The sequence below is a fragment of the Grampus griseus genome (genome assembly GCF_964374135.1).
Source record: "Grampus griseus genome assembly, chromosome: 8".
Lineage (NCBI taxonomy): Eukaryota > Metazoa > Chordata > Mammalia > Artiodactyla > Delphinidae > Grampus > Grampus griseus.
The window spans coordinates 62,934,394-62,953,496 of NC_139002.1; positions in this window are offsets into that span (position 1 = coordinate 62,934,394).

Sequence of the window (19,103 nt, forward strand, 5' to 3'; positions counted from 1 at the left end):
TGAATGAGTGTCTCCTGGATTTTAGAAGTATTGCCTTATCCTTCATCCCAAAATTAAATTGTAAAAATATAATATTGGATGCAGGTAGCCAAAAGGTACAAACTTCCAGTTGTAAGTTAAAGGAATACTAGGGATGCAATGTACAACATGGTAAGTGTAGTTGACACTGCTGTGTGTTATATGTGAATGTTGTCAAGGGAGTAAACCCTAAGAGTTCTCTTCACAAGGAAAACATGTTTTTTTCATTTTATTTTGTACCTATATGAGATGATGGATATTCACTAAACTTGTAGTAACCATTTTATTATGATGTATGTAAGTCAAATCATTATGCTGTACACCCTAAACTTATACAGTGCTGTATGTCAATTATATCTAGTAAAACTGGAAGGAAAAATATATAATATTCTCATAAAAATGTAGTATTTTCAAAATTGCAAAAAAAAAAAATAAAGAGAATAAGAGAAATACAGTCATAATCCACCATAAAGAAAAAATTGTTTTGAATATTTTCCCATAGTCATTTTTATGTATGCACATGTTAGTGTTTGCATGTGTGTGTGTGCACGGATATACACAAATTTATGATTATGCTTTGTAAGCAATTTTTCATTCTAATTTTTCATTGCATTGTAAATATTTTTCAGTGTTATTAATTTCTTTGAGAATATGATTTATAATTGCTAAAAATATATTATTATTACCTATCAATATGTAATGCCTCTTCCCTATTGTTAGATAAACTGTTTTTATTTCGTTTTATTAATTTTTATTAATTTATTAATTTATTTTTTAATTAATTTTTTATTGGAGTATAGTTGCTTTACAATGTTGTGTTAATTTCTGCTGTACAGCAAAGTGCGTCAGGTATACAGATACAGGTATCCACTCTTTTTTTAGATTTCCTTCCCATTAAGGTCACCACAGAGCAATGAGTAGAGTTCCCTGTGCTATACAGCAGGTTCCCGTTAGTTATCTATTTTATATATGTATATATTTATATATGTCAATCCCAATCTCCCGATTCATCCCACCCCCTTTACCCCCCTAAACTAATTTTAAATAGCTTCTATTTTAAAAATATAAATTCCAATTAATAAGGTTACTTTTTAGTCAAAGGACATTAATATTTAACTATTTTGGTATACTTTTCCAAAATTATTTTCCAAACAGGATCCTTTCCTCCCCCATCTCTCCTCCCCCTTGGCAACCACAAGTCTGTTCTCTCTATCTGTGAGTCTGTTTTTGTTTTGTAGATATGTTCATTTGTGTCATATTTTAGATTCCACGTATAAGTGATATCACATGGTATTACTCTTTCTCTTTCTGACTTACTTCACTTAGTATGATAATCTCTGGGTCCATCCATGTTGCTGCAAATGACATTATTTCATTCTTTTTAATGGCTGAGTAATATTCCATTGTGTTTATATACCACATCTTTATCCATTCATCTGTCAAGAAGACTAAGTCTGTCTGCGAATAATTTCCCAGGCTGTCAAATTTATTTTAATTCTATTTTATGGTAACTTACAGGAAACAAATTTTAAATTTTTAAAGTAATTAAATCAACTGTTTTTTGTTTGCTTTTTGCTTTGTGATTTCTTCTATGTCTTTCATTCTTAGAAAAAGTTTCCTCTTCCTAGGGTTTACAAAATGCTCATTTACAGTTTATTCTAGCTTAGTTTAGTTCACTTTGGTTTAGTTTTATTTTGTCTTAATTTTAAGCACATCACTAAGTCATTTCAATCTAGCTTTATTTTTCCCCAAATACCTCACCGATTGTTCCAGCATCATTTATTGAATACTCTTCCTTTTACGTACTGATTTATGATGGAAATTTAACTATATATTAAATTCTTACAAAAGAATGTAATTCTTACATTCTTCGTTGATCAAACTGTCAATTCTTGCCATAGATACACAGCATCTTGATCACTGAAGGCTTATTGTAGGCTTTGTTATCTTGTAAGACAAGTCTCTCGTCATTGCTCTTTCCATCTCATTTTATTTTATCTTTCTAGAACTTTTGTACTATTCAAAGCTATATACTTTAAAAAATGAACTATATTATCACTTTGTCAAGTAAAACTTAGAAGAACTGGAGAAAAATTGCATTGGAATCACATTAAACCTTTAAATTATTTGAAAAGAATTAAATAATTACCTTTATAATATTTAGTATTCTCATTCAGGAACATGGTATATCTCTCCATTTATTCTCCTATTATATCTCTCCATATATTTTCTAATTCTCTTCCTATAGATAACACGCAGTCCTCTAAATTGTTTTTCACTGATTTCTTATTAGAGTTATTTATAAATTTTCCTAATTATTTTTGATGACAGAATAAAATAATTTCACCACTATAATTTGTCTAGATTACTGCTGGTGAAAAGAAGCAACTAGTCATATTTTATGTTTATCTTTGCATCTGGACATTTTCCTAACTTTTCTAATTAGTTTGAATGATTTTTGTTAAAATTTCTTGGGACTTCTAGATCAACAAACCAATAATTTGTAAAATATTTTTCTCCTTACTTTAATAATTGTAGCTTATTTCCATTAGCTTTATTATTATTTTGCAAATTTACTAAGTAGTGTTAAATAATAATGAAGACATTAGGGTTTCTCTGGTGGCGCAGTGGTTGAGAGTCCGCCTGCCGATGCAGGGCACACGGGTTCATGCCCCCGTCAGGGAAGATCCCACATTCCGCGGAGCGGCTAGGCCTGTGAGTCATGGCAGCTGGGCCTGCGCGTCCGGAGCCTGTGCTCCTCAACAGGAGAGGCCACAACAGTGAGAGGCCTGTGTACTGCAAAAAAAAAAAAATGAAGACATTAAAGGTAATTTTTTTGTTCCTGAATGTAAATATATATATATATTTTTTTTTCTGATTTTGCAGCCTTCAGAATGTTGCCTCTAGTTTTTGTTATTCATTCAAATGTTAAGGAAATTTCCTCCCTTGCTTATTTTCTAAGACTTTTCTGAGGAATAAATATTAAATTTTGTGGGATAATTTTATAGCACCTGCAGGAACAATTATGTTGCTTTTCCCCTCTGACCTATTACTAATGGACAATATTAATAAATTTACTATTAATAAGTGAATCTTACATTCTAAGATTAAAAACTGCACACTATTCTGGGAATATTATTTTTCTAGTATACTACTATATTATTTTCATTGGTTTATTTAAGATTTTTACATTTATCTCTGAAGTGTCATTGTGGAAATGGTAACCGGGACCCACCTTCCCCATACTCTAGATGCCTCTTATGTAACTAAAATGAAAGTTCTATAAGAGCAGAGGTCCTTGTTTTGTTTTTTGTTTTGTTGTGGTTTGGGTTTTTTTTGTTTTTTCTAACTGAAGTATATTAGATCTACATTGATCTACAATGTTGTGTTAATTTCTGCTGTACAGGAAAGTGATTCAGTTACATATATATATATATTTATTCAGTTATATATATAGTGTGTATATATATATATATATATATATATATATATATATACACACATACACAATCTTTTTTAGTTTCTTTTCCATTATTATCTATCACAGGATACTAGATATAGTTCCCTGTGCTATACAGTAAGACCTTTCTGTTTATCCATTCTATATATAATAGTTTGCATCTGCTAACCCCAAACTCCCACTCCATCCGTCTCCCATCCCCCCTCCCCCCTCCCCCTTGTCAACTGCAAGTCTGTTCTCTATGTCTTTGAGTCTGTTTCTGTTTTGTAGATAAGTTCATTTGTGTCATATTTTAGATTCCACATACAAGTGATATCACATGGTATTACTCTTTCTCTTTCTGACTTAACTTCACTTAGTATGATAATCTCTAGGTCCATCCATGTTGCTGCAAATGGCATTATTTCATTTTTTTATGGCTGAGTTATATTCCATTGTATATATGTTCAAATCTTCTTTATCCATTCATCTGTTGATGGACATTTAGGTTGTTTCCATGTCTTGGCTATTGTGAATAGTGCTGTAATGAACATTGGGGTGCATATATTTTTTCAAATTAGAATTTTCTCTGGATACATCCCCAGGAGTGGGATTTCAGGATCATATGGTAGCTCTGTTTTTAATTTTTTGAGGAACCTCCATACTGTTTTCTGTAGTGGCTGCACCAACTTACATTCCCACCTTCTTTCCACACCCTCTCCAGCATTTGTTATTTGTAGACTTTTTAATGATGGCCATTCTGACCAGTGTGAGGTGATACCTCATTGTAGCTATGTTGAGCATCTTTTCATGTGCCTGTTGGCCATCTGTATGTCTTCTTTGGAGAAATGTCTTCTGCCCATTTTTTGATTGGGTTGTTTAGTTTTTTTGTTACTGAGTTGTATGAGCTATTTATATATTTTGGAAAGTAAGCCCTTGTTGGTCTCATCGTTTGCAAATATTTTCTCCTAGTCCATAGGTTGTCTTTTCATTTTGTTTATAATTTAATTTGCCATACAAAAGCTTATAAATTTGATTAGGTCCCATTTGTTTATTTTTGCTTTTATTTCTATTGCCTTGGGAGGCTGACCTAAGAAAACATTGATAGTATTTATGTCAGAGAATGCTTTGCCTGTGTTCTCTCCTTGTAGTTTGATGGTGTCATGTCTTATATTTAAGTCTTTAAGCCATTTTGACTTTATTTTTGTGTATGGTGTGTGAGTGTATTCTAATTTCATTGATTTACATGCAGCTGTCCAACTTTCCCAACACCACTTGCTGAAGAGACTGTCTTTTCTCCATTGTATATTCTTGCCTCCTTTGTCAAAGATTAATTGACCGTCGGTGTGTGGGTTTATTTCTGGGTTCTCTATTCTGTTCCATTGATCCATATGTCTGTTTTTGTGCCAATACCAGGATGTTTTGCTTGCTGTAGCTTTGTAGTATTGTCTGAAGTCTGGAAGAGTTATGCCTCCTGCTTTGTTCTTTTTCCTCAGGATTGCTTTGGCAATTCTCGGTCTTTTATTTTAACAGAGGTCTTTGTTTTATTTGCTGATGATGCATTTAAGATCTTAGAAGCGTGCCTAATACGCAATTGGTATTCAATAAATATTTGTTGAATGGATTAATGAATTCTCTGTTTTACTGATATTTACATTCTTCTTCAATCATTTTATACTTGAATTACACTTCTTTGATTCTTTACATTCTGTCTTTACCTGAACAGCTGGAATAAAACATAGAAGTACATACATCACACATAACACATTTTTTTCCATATGAGTATGAGCATGGTATACTTGCTGAGCCTTTGAATATTGGAGGATATCTTTCTGTTACCATCAGGAATAGAAAAATAGCTGAAGACAAAATTTTTCTCCTATACTTTTTTTTCCATCAAAATTATAATATACATTCCATTATTTTCTGGTACTTAGCATTGCTGTTATTATAAAGCTGACATTTGTTTCTTTGTCTACAACTTTTTTTTTCTTTAATGCCAAGATGCTTTATTCTTAAATTTTAAATACAATGACAAAAATAATACATTTGAATTTTAAAAAACATACATACATATGTACTATATAAAGTAAAAATCCCTCTTACTACTTAGTCCTTCTATTCCCCCTCCCACAGAACTCCTTCAAAATAACATCACTCCTCAGATGTAACTACACTAACAGTTGCTTGTATTTTTCTTCTAGATTTGTTTTATATATCTATATAGATACAGATTTTCTTCTTTCTGAATTGAGTTTGCATTCTTGTAACAGATGCCTGAAAGAGAACTTTACAAATATTTTGGAATAGAAGCTGGCATTTGCTTCTTTGTCTAGTGGGACACAGAAATTCACATTGAAACAAATTTTCTTGACTTACTGCTTGAATAACCCTTCCTGATTGTATAAATTTTAGAGGAGTAGGCACCTGTCATCCTGAGGAAAAGGGACAATAGGTGTTTTTGTGTCTTTGCCAAAGCTGCCTTTTCTCAATGTCCCTAGGTGTGTAGACATATCTGGTCTTTGAGTAGAAAGTGGAAAATTTTACATAGTGGCCCATGAAGCCACCATAGAAGATGGATGGAAGCTTCAACCCCTTCTCATTCGAGAGTCAACATTACAAAAATCTCAGAGGTGGATTAAGATGGTCCTACCAAGCACAAGCATCCCAAAGTAAACAAACAAAGAAGAAATTTTGAGTTTCCAGAAGATTAGGAAGAAATAGGGAGATATATGACAAAGCTGGAGAGGGAAATGTGCACCAGTAACATGTCAGGAGGTTAAGGTAGTACAGAAATTCCCAGCCAATGAGGAATTCCTGAAGAGGGATAATGACCAATATATTTCTAGGAACAGTGATGTCTTCTATTAAATTTGAGGGTGTTTTCTTTTTTTTTCTTTAACATCTTTATTGAAGTATAATTGCTTTACAATGCTGTGTTATTTTCTGCTGTATAACAAAGTGAATCAGCTATATGTAGACAGCATATATATGGGTCTTGTTTTTGTATTCATTCAGCCAGTCTATGTCTTTTGGTTGGAGCATTTAATCCATTTACATTTAAGGTAATTATCAATATGTATGTTCCTGTTACCATTTTATTAATTGTTTGGGGTTTGTTTTTGTAGGTCTTTTCCTCCTCTTGTATTTCCTGCAGACAGAAGTTCCTTTAGCATTTGTTTGAGAGCTGGTTTGGTGGTGCTGAATTCTCTTAGCTTTTGCTTATCTGTAAGGGTTTTAATCTCTCTGTCAAATCTGAACGAGGTCCTTGCTGGGTAGAGTAATCTTGGTTGTATGTTCTTCCCTTTCATCACTTTAAATATGTCCTGCCACTCTCTTCTGGCTTGCAGAGTTTCTGCTGAAAGATCAGCTGTTAACCTTATGGAGATTCCCTTGTATGTTATTTGTTGCTTTTCCCTTGTTGCTTTTAATATTTTGTCTTTGTATTTAATTTTTGACAGTTTGATTAATATGTGTCTTGGCATGTTTCTCCTTGGATTTATCCTGTATGGAACTCTCTGTGCTTCCTGGACTTGATTGACTATTTCCTTTCCAATGTTAGGAAAGTTTTCAACTATAATCTCTTCAAATATTTTCTCAGACCCTTTCTTTTTCTCTTCTTCTTCTGGGACCCCTATAATTCGAAGGTTTTGCGTTTAGTGTTGTCCCAGAGGTCTCTGAGACCATCCTCAGTTCTTTTCATTCTTTTTTCTTTATTCTGTTCTGCAGTAGTTATTTCCACTATTTTATCTTCCAGGCCACTTATCCATTCTTCTGCCTCAGTTATTGTGCTATTGACTCCTTCTAAAGAATTTTTAATTTCATTTATTGTGTTGTTCATCATTGTTTGTTTGCTCTTTAGTTCTTCTGTGTCCTTGTTAAATGTTTCTTGTATTTTCTCTATTCTGTTCCCAAGATTTTGCATCATCTTTACTATCATTACTCTGAATTCTTTTTCAGGTAGACTGCCTATTTCCTCTTCATTTGTTTGGTCTGGTGGGCTTTTGCCTTGCTCCTTCATCTGCTGCGTATTTCTCTGTCTTCTCATTTTGTTTAACTTACTTTGTTTGGGGTCTCCTTTTCGCAGGCTGTACGTTTGTAGTTCTCATTGTTTTTGGTGTCTGCCCCTAGTAGGTGAGGTTGGTTCAGTGGCTTCTGTAGGCTTCCTGGTGAAGGGGACTGGTGCCTGTGTTCTGGTGGATGAGGCTGGATCGTGTCTTTCTGGTGGGCAGCACTGCATCTGCTGGTGTGTTTTGGGGAGTCTGTGAACTTAATATGATCTTAGGCAGCCTCTCTTCTAATGGGTGGGGTTGTGTTCCTGTCTTGCTAGTTTTGTGTGGTTTTTTTTACATTTTATTTTATTTTTTTAACATCTTTATTGGAGTATAATTGCTTTACAATTGTGTGTTAGTTTCTGCTTTATAACAAAGTGAATCAGCTATACATATACATATATCCCCATATCTCCTCCCTCTTGCGTCTCCCTCCCACCCTCCCTATCCCACCCCTCTAGGTGGTCACAAAGCACCAAGCTGATCTCCCTGTGCTATGTGGCTGCTTCCCACTAGCTATCGGTTTTACATTTGGTAGTGTATATATGTACATGCCACTCTCTCACTTTGTCCCAGCTTACCCTTCCCCCTCCCCATATCCTCAAATCCATTCTCTAGTAGGTCTGCATCTTTATTCCCATCCTACCCCTAGGTTCTTCATGACCATTTTTTTAGATTCCATATATATGTGTTAGCATACAGTATTTGTTTTTCTCTTTCTGGCTCACTTCACTCTGTATGACAGACCCTAGGTCCATCCACCTCACTACAAATAACTCAATTTCGTTTCTTTTTATGGCTGAGTTATATTTCATTGTATATATGTACCACATCCTCTTTATCCTGTCTTGCTAGTTGATTGGCATGGGGCATCCAGCACTGGAGCTTGCTGGCTGTTGGATGGAGCAGGGTCTTAGTGTTGGGATGGAGATCTCCGGGAGAGCTCTCGCTGATTGATAATACATGAGGCCGGGAGGTCTCTCATGGTCCAATGTCCTGAACTCAGCTCTCCCACCTCAGAGGCTCAGGCCTGACACCAGGCCAGAGCACCAAGACCCTGTCAGCCACACGGCTCAGAAGAAAAGGGAGAAAAAAAGAAAGAAAAAATAATAATAATTTTTAAAAATTATTAAAATAAAGAAATTTTTAAAATAATAATAATAAAAATGAAAAGAGCAACCATACCAATAAACAAGTCCACCAATGATAACAAGCACTAAAAACTATACTAAGATAAACATAAAAATCAGAAACAAATCAGTCACATACAGCAAACCCCAAGTCTACAGTTGTTCCCAAAGTCCACCACCTCAATTTTGGGATGATTCATTTTCTATTCAGGTATTTCACAGATGCAGGGTACATCAAGTTGATTGTGGGGATTTAATCCACTGCTCCTGAGGCTGCATAGGGAAATTTCCCTTTCTCTTCTGTGTTCACACAGCTCCCAGGGTTCATCTTTGGTTTTGGCCCCACCTCCTGTGTGTAGGTTGTCCTCAGGCATCTGTTCCCACCCAGACAGGACAGAGTTAAAGCAGCGGCTGCTTAGGGGGCTCTGGCTCACTCGTGCCAGGGGCAGGGAGAGGTACGGCAGTTATAACTGGAACACAGGGCGAGCCTGCAGCGGCAGAGACCAGCATGACATGGCAACAGCCTGAGGCGTACGGTGTGTTCTCCTGGGGAACTTGTCCCTGGATCACGGGACCCTGGCAGTGGTGGGCTGCACAGGCTCTCGGGGTGGGTGTGGATAGTGACCTGTGCTTGCACACAGGATTCTTGGTAGCTGCAGCAGCAGTGTTAGCGTTTCATGCCCGTCTCTGGACCCATCGCTAGAAGCTCGTTTAGGTGGTGCTCTGCGTTCTGTGGGCAGAGAGGGAAGGAATTCCCTCTCCTCACACACTCTGAAACAATGGTCTCTTGCCTGTTAGGCAGTTCCAGACTTTTTCCCGGACTCCCTCCTGGCTAGCTGTGGTGCACTAGCCCTCTTCAGGCTGTGTTCACACAGCCCACCCCAGTCCTCTCCCTGGGATCTGACCTCCAAAGCCCGAGCCTCAGCTCCCAGCCCTGCCCGCCCTGGCGGGTGAGCAGACAAGCCTCTCGGGCTGGTGAGTGCTGGTTGGCACCGATCCTCTGTGCAGGAATCTCTCCGCTGTGCCCTCTGCACCCCTGTTGCTGTGCTCTCCTCTGTGGCTCCAAAGCTTCCACCCCCGCCCACCCCCGTCTCCACAAATGAAGGGTCTTCCTAGTGTGTGGAAACTTTTCCTCCTTCACAGCTCCCTCCCAGAGGTTCAGGTCCCATCCCTATTCTTTTGTCTCTGTTTTTTCTTTTTTCTTTTGCCCTACCCACATACGTGGGGATTTTCTTGCCTTTTGGGAAGTCTGAGGTCTTTGGCCAGGATTCAGTAGGTGTTCTGTAGGAGTTGTTCCACATGTAGATGTATTTCTGATGTATTTGTGGGGAGGAAGGTGATCTCCCCATCTTACTTCTCCGCCATCTTGAAGGTCCGGAGGGTGTTTTCTTTATTGACTATAATTGCCCTCTATTAGCTCTAAAACTTAAGTAGAAACCTGTTATATAAAATAACCTAGTGTTCATGGTACTTTGTGGGTTGAGTCCATCGCAGACCCCAAAGTGAAGAAAACCTATCAGGAGCAGGCTATGATGAGGAAGTAGGAGTCAAGATGGACTCATCCAAACATAAGCCCTCCATGGAAATCTAATGGGTTATACCAGTGGCAGAGGTAGACATACAATATTGGGATGGCTGCTTGAACCATCTTATTTTGATACTATGAAAAGGGTAGGACTCAAAAGATGGAGAATTTGGGGAGCACTAGCTTACAAGTGCTTGACTATAAATAATTCTCATGGTTGGAATGACCCTGTCCTAATATGTATGGTGAACAGACTCTAGGAGGGCCCCAGTGACCCCCACCTCCTGATAGTCATGCCTTTGTGTAAATCCCTCCCGTTGATGGTGGGCTAGATTTAGTGATTCACTTCAGCAAGTTAAATGCAGCAGAGGTGATGGAATGTCACATCCAAGATTAGGTTACAAAAGAACTGTGGATTTCATTTTAGCCATTCTGTCTTACTCACCCTGAGGAAAGCAAACTGTCATGTTGTGAGTTGCCCAATGGAGAGACCCACATGGCAAGGAATTGAGAGTGGTCTCCAGCTTATAGCCAACAAGAAACTAGGGCTCTCAGTTCAACAGCCTTCAAGGAACTGAAGTATGCAAACAACCACATGAGTGAGCTTGGAAGGGAATTCTCCCCCAGTCAAACCTTCAGATGAGAACAAAGCCCTGATTTATGCCTTGACTACAACCAAGAGAAATCTTGAGCCAGAACCCAGCTAAATAACACCTGGATTCCTGACCCACAGAGACTGTGAGAGAGTAAATGTATGTTGTTTTAAGTTGCTGAGTTTTGGAGTAATTTGTTATGCAAAAACAGATAATTAATTCAGTTGGAAAAATAATCAAGTGCGTGTCACAGATAGTTGATAAATTTGGGCAAAGACTGATTTGGGATTCTGCATGGAATCAAATGTTTAATCAAGTCAGAGTATAGGAAATACAATGATATGTTCAAGGATGAACCATCATATCGAGCAACGTGCCACAGGATAATATACCAAACCATCCATTTCCATGATTCCACTGGATTCTTAAGCTATAAATGTAAATCTGTTTTAGAAGAGACAAAGGCTTAGGTGGAGCCTAGTGAGACAACCCTGACTTGTCTTTCCTCCTCTTCCAATGACACCTCATGAAAAAGTAAGGTTACATAGGAATATTGGTCAAAAATCCAGTAGATCCCAAGTAAAGCCACTAACCAGAGTATAGAGCAGGACTTAAGTAAAGAGAATGCCTAGTGTGTCCAGGGCTTTCACCTACCAATGGCTGCAGAAGAGCCACTGTCCTTGTACCTCTCCCCACTCCAACCCCACACAACAGTCTCCTCATTAGTAAGTCTTTTTCTGCGTGCTTTTAGGGAATTCAATTCCCAGGATTCAACATAACTGAGGGCATATGTAGACAGATGGTGGAACAATGTATCCAGAGATACCAAGTTGATAGTATAAAGTAGAGACAGAAAGCACTGAAGCCTCCTTTCTCTGATCAGTACATTTTTTATTATAGCCATAGGCTATTACAAGGTACTCTCAAGGTTTTCCATTCTTATATTTGTCATGTTATAATCCTAAAAATTAATCAATCTTCAAATACATAATTGCAATATTCAATTCTATTTTTAAACTGTGATTTTATATAATATTCACATTACAAGTCTATTTCTAGAACCTGCCTGCAACAGGGGCCTGGTCAGTCAGATGATGTGGTTTTGCAGTTTGTAAAGCAAGCTCTAGGTTCTAGACTGCCTGGGTTCGAATGTCAGCTCTCCTACTTACTGGCTGTGTCAACTTGGGCAAGTGACTTAAATTCTCCAGGCTTCAGCCTCCTTACTTTTAAGATGGAGATAATAATAGTACTTACCTGATCGCATTATTTTGAGGATTCAATGAGTTATTCCTTATAAAGTGCTTAGAACAGCAACAGCTCCACAGATGGGTTTGCTCTATGTTAACCATTAGTTTTGTCATAGAATAGCAAATGCTGGGAAAGAGTAGGGGTATTGGTGGACAAGAAAAGAAACCTTAAACTTCCCCAGTACAGAGAAGTTCCTTTGCCTCAGGAGTCAGAAACAGTGTTAGTGGTGTGACATAAAGCTGTTTTACATTCCCTGAAAATCCCAGATTAATATTAATACTCATGAGGTGGTGGTCTCTGGAGGCCTGGACTTGGACCTGCTTCCACCTTAGCCCTGTTGGGCCTTAATTCACACATATTCACTCAGACAAGTATGGCTTAAGCTGGGGGAAAAAATCAGCTTATTGGTCCTTTGTTTTCTGTTTTATGGTTCTGTCTTTTCTTTTGGAAAACAAATGATTTATTCTCTTGCCCCTCTGGGAGCAGAGCAGGTCATAAACTGAAAATAACTGTCTGTGGAAAAAAACTTTCCAGACAACAGTTCTTCTAACAGAACATCATCTATTCGACAGAGAAAACCAAGCTTGCTTGCTTGCTATTTTTTTAATACTCTAAAAACAAACAAACAAACAGACAAAACCCTGAGACTGGTAGCTTTTCCATGATCATTTTTATTTCAAGCTTCACAGTGAACGGAATCCTCCCCCCAAGAATAGGGATGGAGGCCCAAGTGCTGATAAGCGAGAGGCATGAGACCTTCCCCAGCCCCACCCTGGGCTTGTTCTCTGGGATAAACTGCTAACTTGGAGGAAGACCTCTGGTTTGAGGTTGGGCTGGGAATTCTGCAGGACATAAAGAACTCCCTTCCCTTCACTGGACTAATCAACACACATAAGCCCACACTTGTGTGCACATGCTACTACATTTCACATTTACTCTCTTACATTGTGTATTTGTGTGTGCACACACACTCCGCTCTCCTATAAATACATCTTCAAGACATGTTCACACATACATGCACATGGTGGTCATGGTCCAAGGTGATGAGTCAAAGAGAACCATGGAGGGGTGAGGGGCTTCTGTCAGTTCAGAAAAGGGAGATTTTTGATAGATTACTGTCAAAGTAAAACTGAGACACAGCCCTTCTCAATCCCTTTGGCAGGATTTGTGAGGGTACAGTGCTAGGCCAGGAATAGTTCCCGGCAGGTATTTAATATTTATCTTTAAATTCAGTTGTTTGAAGTCTTGTCAATTTGAGGCAAGGAATTCTACCTGATTCTGAGATATGAGAATAGGAGAGAAAGATGAATTTCAGTCATCAACCAGTCAACATGCATTTAACTGATGCCTACGGTGGCCTAGGCAATGCCCTGGGCACTGGGAGAGAGAGATGATTGAGACACAGGTCCTACCCCATCATAGTCTAGGAGGGAAGATGAGACGAACACACAGGAAGCAGACTAATCCAAAATCAACGTTATACTGTCAGTGCCCAAAAGGACCTTGTCTTGTCAAACATGTTTATTTTGGCAGTGGGTCGCTGATATTCACAGGGTCACTTTCTTGTGGCCACATAACCAGATAATAGACAAATGCTTCTTGATAGAATTCTCTCTCCATCCTTTTGCACTGTTTTGTAATTCTATGAAAAGCTTTAACATGGCCCTGTGTTTTAACCAGGTACCACCTGTCTGTCCCTAATCCAGGACTGTGAGATCCCACAAGGTAGGAACCTGATCTTATACATTTCCAAAGCTCACAGCGACTGACACCATCATCATTATCCAGGAGGTGTGCAATTCATTGGCCTAAAGTGATCTGAAATAGTCTGGGTGAGTTTGCGCTTGGCCCAGGGCTCCATTCATCACACAAGGAAGCAGCACAGGTAGTAAAGAACTAAATGCTGGATACAAACTCAAGGTAAAATATTTCAACCTTGTCATAAAAATTACAGACATGTTTCCAAGCCCTTCTGTTTTCTTATCTATTTTAACCTCAGCTCTTGTATAATTTTACAGACAAAGGTAATGCATTTTCATTTCAGCCAGCAGGAAAAAGTCAGCTTCCTCAGGTGCTTTTGAACTCTTCATATTCAGAGACAGAATCATCGAAAGGTTTTGATATGTTTCTCCTAAGGGTTTTTTGAACTTATACCAAGTCACCCAATCATTGAACATTGATTTCAATAAGAATATTGAAAAATAAACCACTCTGTGCCAAATGCTGGGCAAATAGCTGGCTACAAACTTGCCGGGCTGAATTATTGAACACTTAGTTCATGCTCAGAAAAAAAATAACAGCGGTTGTACTATTTTCCTTGGGCTGCTATGACAAATTGCCACAACCTTGGTAGCTTAAAACAACAGAAATTTATTCTCTCACAATTCTGGAGGCTGGAAGTCCAAAATCAAGTTGTCAGCAGGGTCACACTCTTTCTGGAAGTGCTAGGGAAGGATCCTTCCTGCCTTTTCCTAGCTTCTGGTAGCTCCTGGCAATTCCCTGGTATTCCCTGGCTTATAGGTGCAACCCTCCAGTCTCTGCCTCTGTCTTCTCTATATCTGTCTCTGTGTTCTCTCCTCTTCTTAGAAGGAGCCCACCCTAAATCTGGTATGGCTTCCTTTCTAGCTCTCAACTAATTACATCTGCAAAGACCTTGTTTCCAAATAAGGTCACATTTTTGAGGCTCCAGGTAGACATGAATTGTGGGGGGACACTATTCAACAGCTGTCATTGCACTTTGCTGGTTGGGGTCTGCACTGATAAGACTGACAGTTCATGAGATGACGACAGAGGGAAGCTTACCTTTGTTTCCATGAATGAGTTCCTCCGATCTTGCTTCTGGTTTTCACAGTCTTACTCCCTGTCCTGTGTGTATCCAGATCCAGACTGCTCACTTGCATTCTGAGCTCCTGATTCACATGATTCATATGACACTGGTTCTTATGTGTTTGCCAAGCTGCTGACCTATGCTGTCATGAGTAACCTGGCCCATCTGGACCTGAGCATTGCTCTTTGTTATCTACCTTTTTTCATTCAACAAATATTCACTGGACACTTCCAAGTGTCATGCACTGTCTTGGATGCTGGATTCTCAGCAATGACAGACAAGGTTACTACCCCCATGGGGAATGGGGGTTGTGAATAAGCAAAAAACAAGCAAACAGATATTGGGCACCCAAAACAGTATCTGGCACATACTAGATGTTCAATAAGTATTTGTGGTTTGAAAGAATGAATGTTTCTGATAGTGATAGGGATATGAAGGAAATAGATTAATGTGAAATAGAACATTTAAATAGGGTCAATATGGAAGGCTTCTCTAAGAAGATGTTGATTAGACTAAAATGTGAAGAAAAGGAAGGGGCCAGCTGAGGAGGTATGTCTAAGGTAGAGGAAAGAGCAAGTGAAACATCACTGAGTTGAGAACAAACTGATTGTTTTGGGAGACAGAAAGAGAACAATGTGACAGAGGCAAACTGAGCAAGGGGGAGACTAATTCGAGATGGTGTCAGCAAGGTAGAGGGAAGCTCAGTTACACACTATAGATCACACAGAGGAGTTGGGTTTAATTTCCAGGGCAACTGGAAGCCATTTGAGGTTTAAACAGTGAATCAATTTGATTTAACTCATGAATTAGAAGATCACTGTAACTAGTCTCAGGAGAAAGGATTGTAGGAGGCAAAATCTGAAGAAGGAAGACCACTTAGGAAGTGTATCAGTTAGGATGTTTTTGCACATAACCAGGTCATAGGTGTAAAAGATATTGATCCCTTCAGTCCTCATTATAACCAGGAGAGGACAGGGCTGGCCAAAGCCACAGGGTTGTTCTGCCTACAAATAGACCCATCCATTAACCTGAATAAACAGCATCATTTTCCATGTGACACGACGTGAACAAATTGGAAAGCACTGCTCTAAAACATATTTTTCATGTTTTCTGTCCCTCCAGATTCTTTTATACAATCTTTGTTTTGAGAGTTTCCCACTGTGGTAACCAGCCTCTGAGATGTCCTCCAATGATCCCCAAATCCTGGTTTTCACACGCTTGTGTCATCCCCTCCCACATTGTACCAAGGTTTAGTTTGTGTAAGTAACAGAACATGACAGAAGTCACTTCTAAGATTAGGTTGTAAAAGAATGTGGCTTATGTCTTGGCCTCTGACTCTCTTGGGTCATTCACTCTGGGGTAGCCAGCTGCCATGTCTTGAGAATACCCAGGTATCCCTGTGGAGAGGCCCACATGGCAAGGAACTGAGGCTTCCAGCCAATAGCCAACCAGTAAACCTTCTTGAGAGCAGCCCCAGTCAAGCCTTCAAATGATGCAGCCCTGGCCAACAACTGACTGCAATCTCATGAAAGACCTTAAACTACAACCACCCAGCTAAGTTGCCCTCAGGGTCCTGAGCTCAGAAACTGAAATAACAAATGCCTGTTGTTTTAAGTTGCTAAGTTTCGGGCTAATCTGTTGGGCTACTGTTACATTGCAGTAGATAACTAATGCGCCCCCCTTTTGAGCCCTCCACCCCAAGGTGGAAGCCAGAAACTCTCTTTATTTGCTTCCCTTACACTTAGGGTAAATGCAAGTGGCCTGAGATTTGCCAATCTGGCCCATCTGACTGAGACTTCAGTTCAGTAACTGATGACATGAAGAAGAACTGATTATGGGAAAGGTGGTGGAGGGAGATTCAGCTCCCAGAGGAGGCAGAAGTAAGTTGCTCGTGGTAAATCTCACGCCCAGCCTCTATCACTGTGGACTGCTCTGCCGGCCCCCAGTGGTGGCGGGAGTGGTAAGGTGTCCGTTGGAGCTATCTGCTGATGTAACCTGGATAGTGTTCCCAGATTCCAAACCTGCTTCACTCCAGGACATTCTTTCACACATTTTGTTTAAACCCTCTAGTGAGCTGTGTTTTTGGCAACTAGGAACTCAGACTGACACAGAAGCCTTTGAGATTAAGAAAACACTGCCTCAGAGTGGCTTAAATAATGTGGAAATGAACTCCCTCCTGTAACAAGAAGGCTGCAGAGGTATGCCATCAAGACTCTGGTTCCACTTTACTAGATCTCTAGAGGCTATGCCCTTCTGTCGGTGTGTGTGTTCCATCCTCTCTGGCTGGTTGCAATTTGGCTGTGACAGTTCCAGGCATCAGATGAGACACGACAATGTCCAGAGGTAGAAGGAGGCTCTATTTTCCTTGTATCCTTTTGCAAGAGTGAGGAACCTTACTCAGGAACCCTCCATAAACTTTCCTTCATATCTCATTGGCCATAATTTGATCAGGTGCTCCTTCCTAAAGCAGTTACTGGTAAGGAGAATGGTATTACCACTATTGCCGGGGATTAATTAGGTCCTACCTCTGGGATCTGGGGATGGAGCCAGACTCCCTTGAAGCTCCTGGCCAGGAGGAAGAAGGTGGCTACGTAAACATTAGGGCTCTCCTAGAGATTCAGAGATTCTGGGTAAACAAGCAATAGTCTGCTATAGGAGGTTATTACAGTGTCCAGGCAGGAGATAACAATGGTTTATATTAGGGTAATGGAGTGGGAACAGAGAGGAGAAAGCAGATTGGGATATATTACATGTCTAAAAGCAAAAAGATTTGCTGGTGGATTGAATTAGGAAGGAGAGCTTTGGGAAGAGATAAAGGGAACGATGCATCAGTTTATACCTGAGCATTTAAATGCATAATTTACCTAAATGAGGAAGGTTGGGAAGAAACAGGTGAGGATGGAGTTACACATTTAAATCGTTACCAAGTAGACAGTTTCACATATGAGTTTGGAGCTAGGAGGGAAATCAGGGGTGGAGATCTGAGCTTGAGAGTCACCAATGTACAGGAAGAATTTAAAACCCTGCAACGAAATGAAATGCCTTTGGGGAAAGTACAGCAAGAAAGTAGAGGCCCAAGAACCAAGCTCAGGCCAGGTAGAACAGCTAGAGGGCAGGTAGAAGAGGAGATGCCAGTAAAGAAGAATGAAACTGAGCAGCCTGGGGGAAAGAAAACCAAGATGGAACTCAGAGTTCAGGAGATGATTCAAGTTGTCCTCCAGCCTCTCCTGTTCCGATTCCTCTCCCCGCTCCCACTCCATCCCCAGATGTCTGTATTTGAAGGTAACAGCCATCTTCTGCATCTTAATGTGCATGTGTGTTTGAAGTTTCATATAACAAATTTAAGTGAGTTTCACTCCTAATTGAGCCTAAAAATCACTAGAGATTGAAGGAAAATAGGAATATAATTAGGAGGAAAAAATATTTCAGAAAACTTGTCTCCTTTTTCTTTCTTGAATAATATATGCAAGACATTTCCCTCATAAATGGCATGGTAAAGGGCTAAAAAAATAAACCCACAAAACAAGCATTGAATGTATCTGTTAATACCCCGAACATTTTAAAATTTTAAAAAATGAACAAGACCACCTCTTACTATTTTAATGAGGCAGTATCCTTAAAGCAGTTATTATTTTGCAGTTATTGAATGGGAGGAAAACTTATGTCCAGTAGTGGAAACTCTTTCTGCAGAATCTCAACTCTGGTGAGTTGCAGACAGAGAAGTTGAGGTCTCTGTGTTGGAGGAAGGCAATTCTAATTCCTACACGAATGGCCAAAGTGCAGAAGAGAAGTAGGAAAAGCAAGCAGACCAGATCAGTGGAGAGGATCCAGACTACAGTGGGAGCTCTGATTTCTTACTCAGGTGGGACTGGGTTAGCAGAATAATAGGAGCACAGAGTGTTTTGCTTGTAGTTTATGATGTAATCACCTGGGCTTTAATCAATTCTTTTTTTTAATTTAATTTAATTTTTTTATACAGCACGTTCTTGTTAGTCATCAATTTTATACACATCAGTGTATACATGTCAATCCCAATCGCCCAATTCATCACACCACCAACCCCACCCCACCACGGCTTTCCCCCCTTGGTGTCCATACGTTTGTTCTCTACATCTGTGTCTCAACTTCTGCCCTGCAAACCAGTTCATCTGTACCATTTTTCTAGGTTCAACATATATGCGTTAATATACGATATTTGTTTTTCTCCTTCTGACTTCACTCTGTATGACAGTTTCTAGATCCATCCACATCTCTACAAATGACCCAATTTT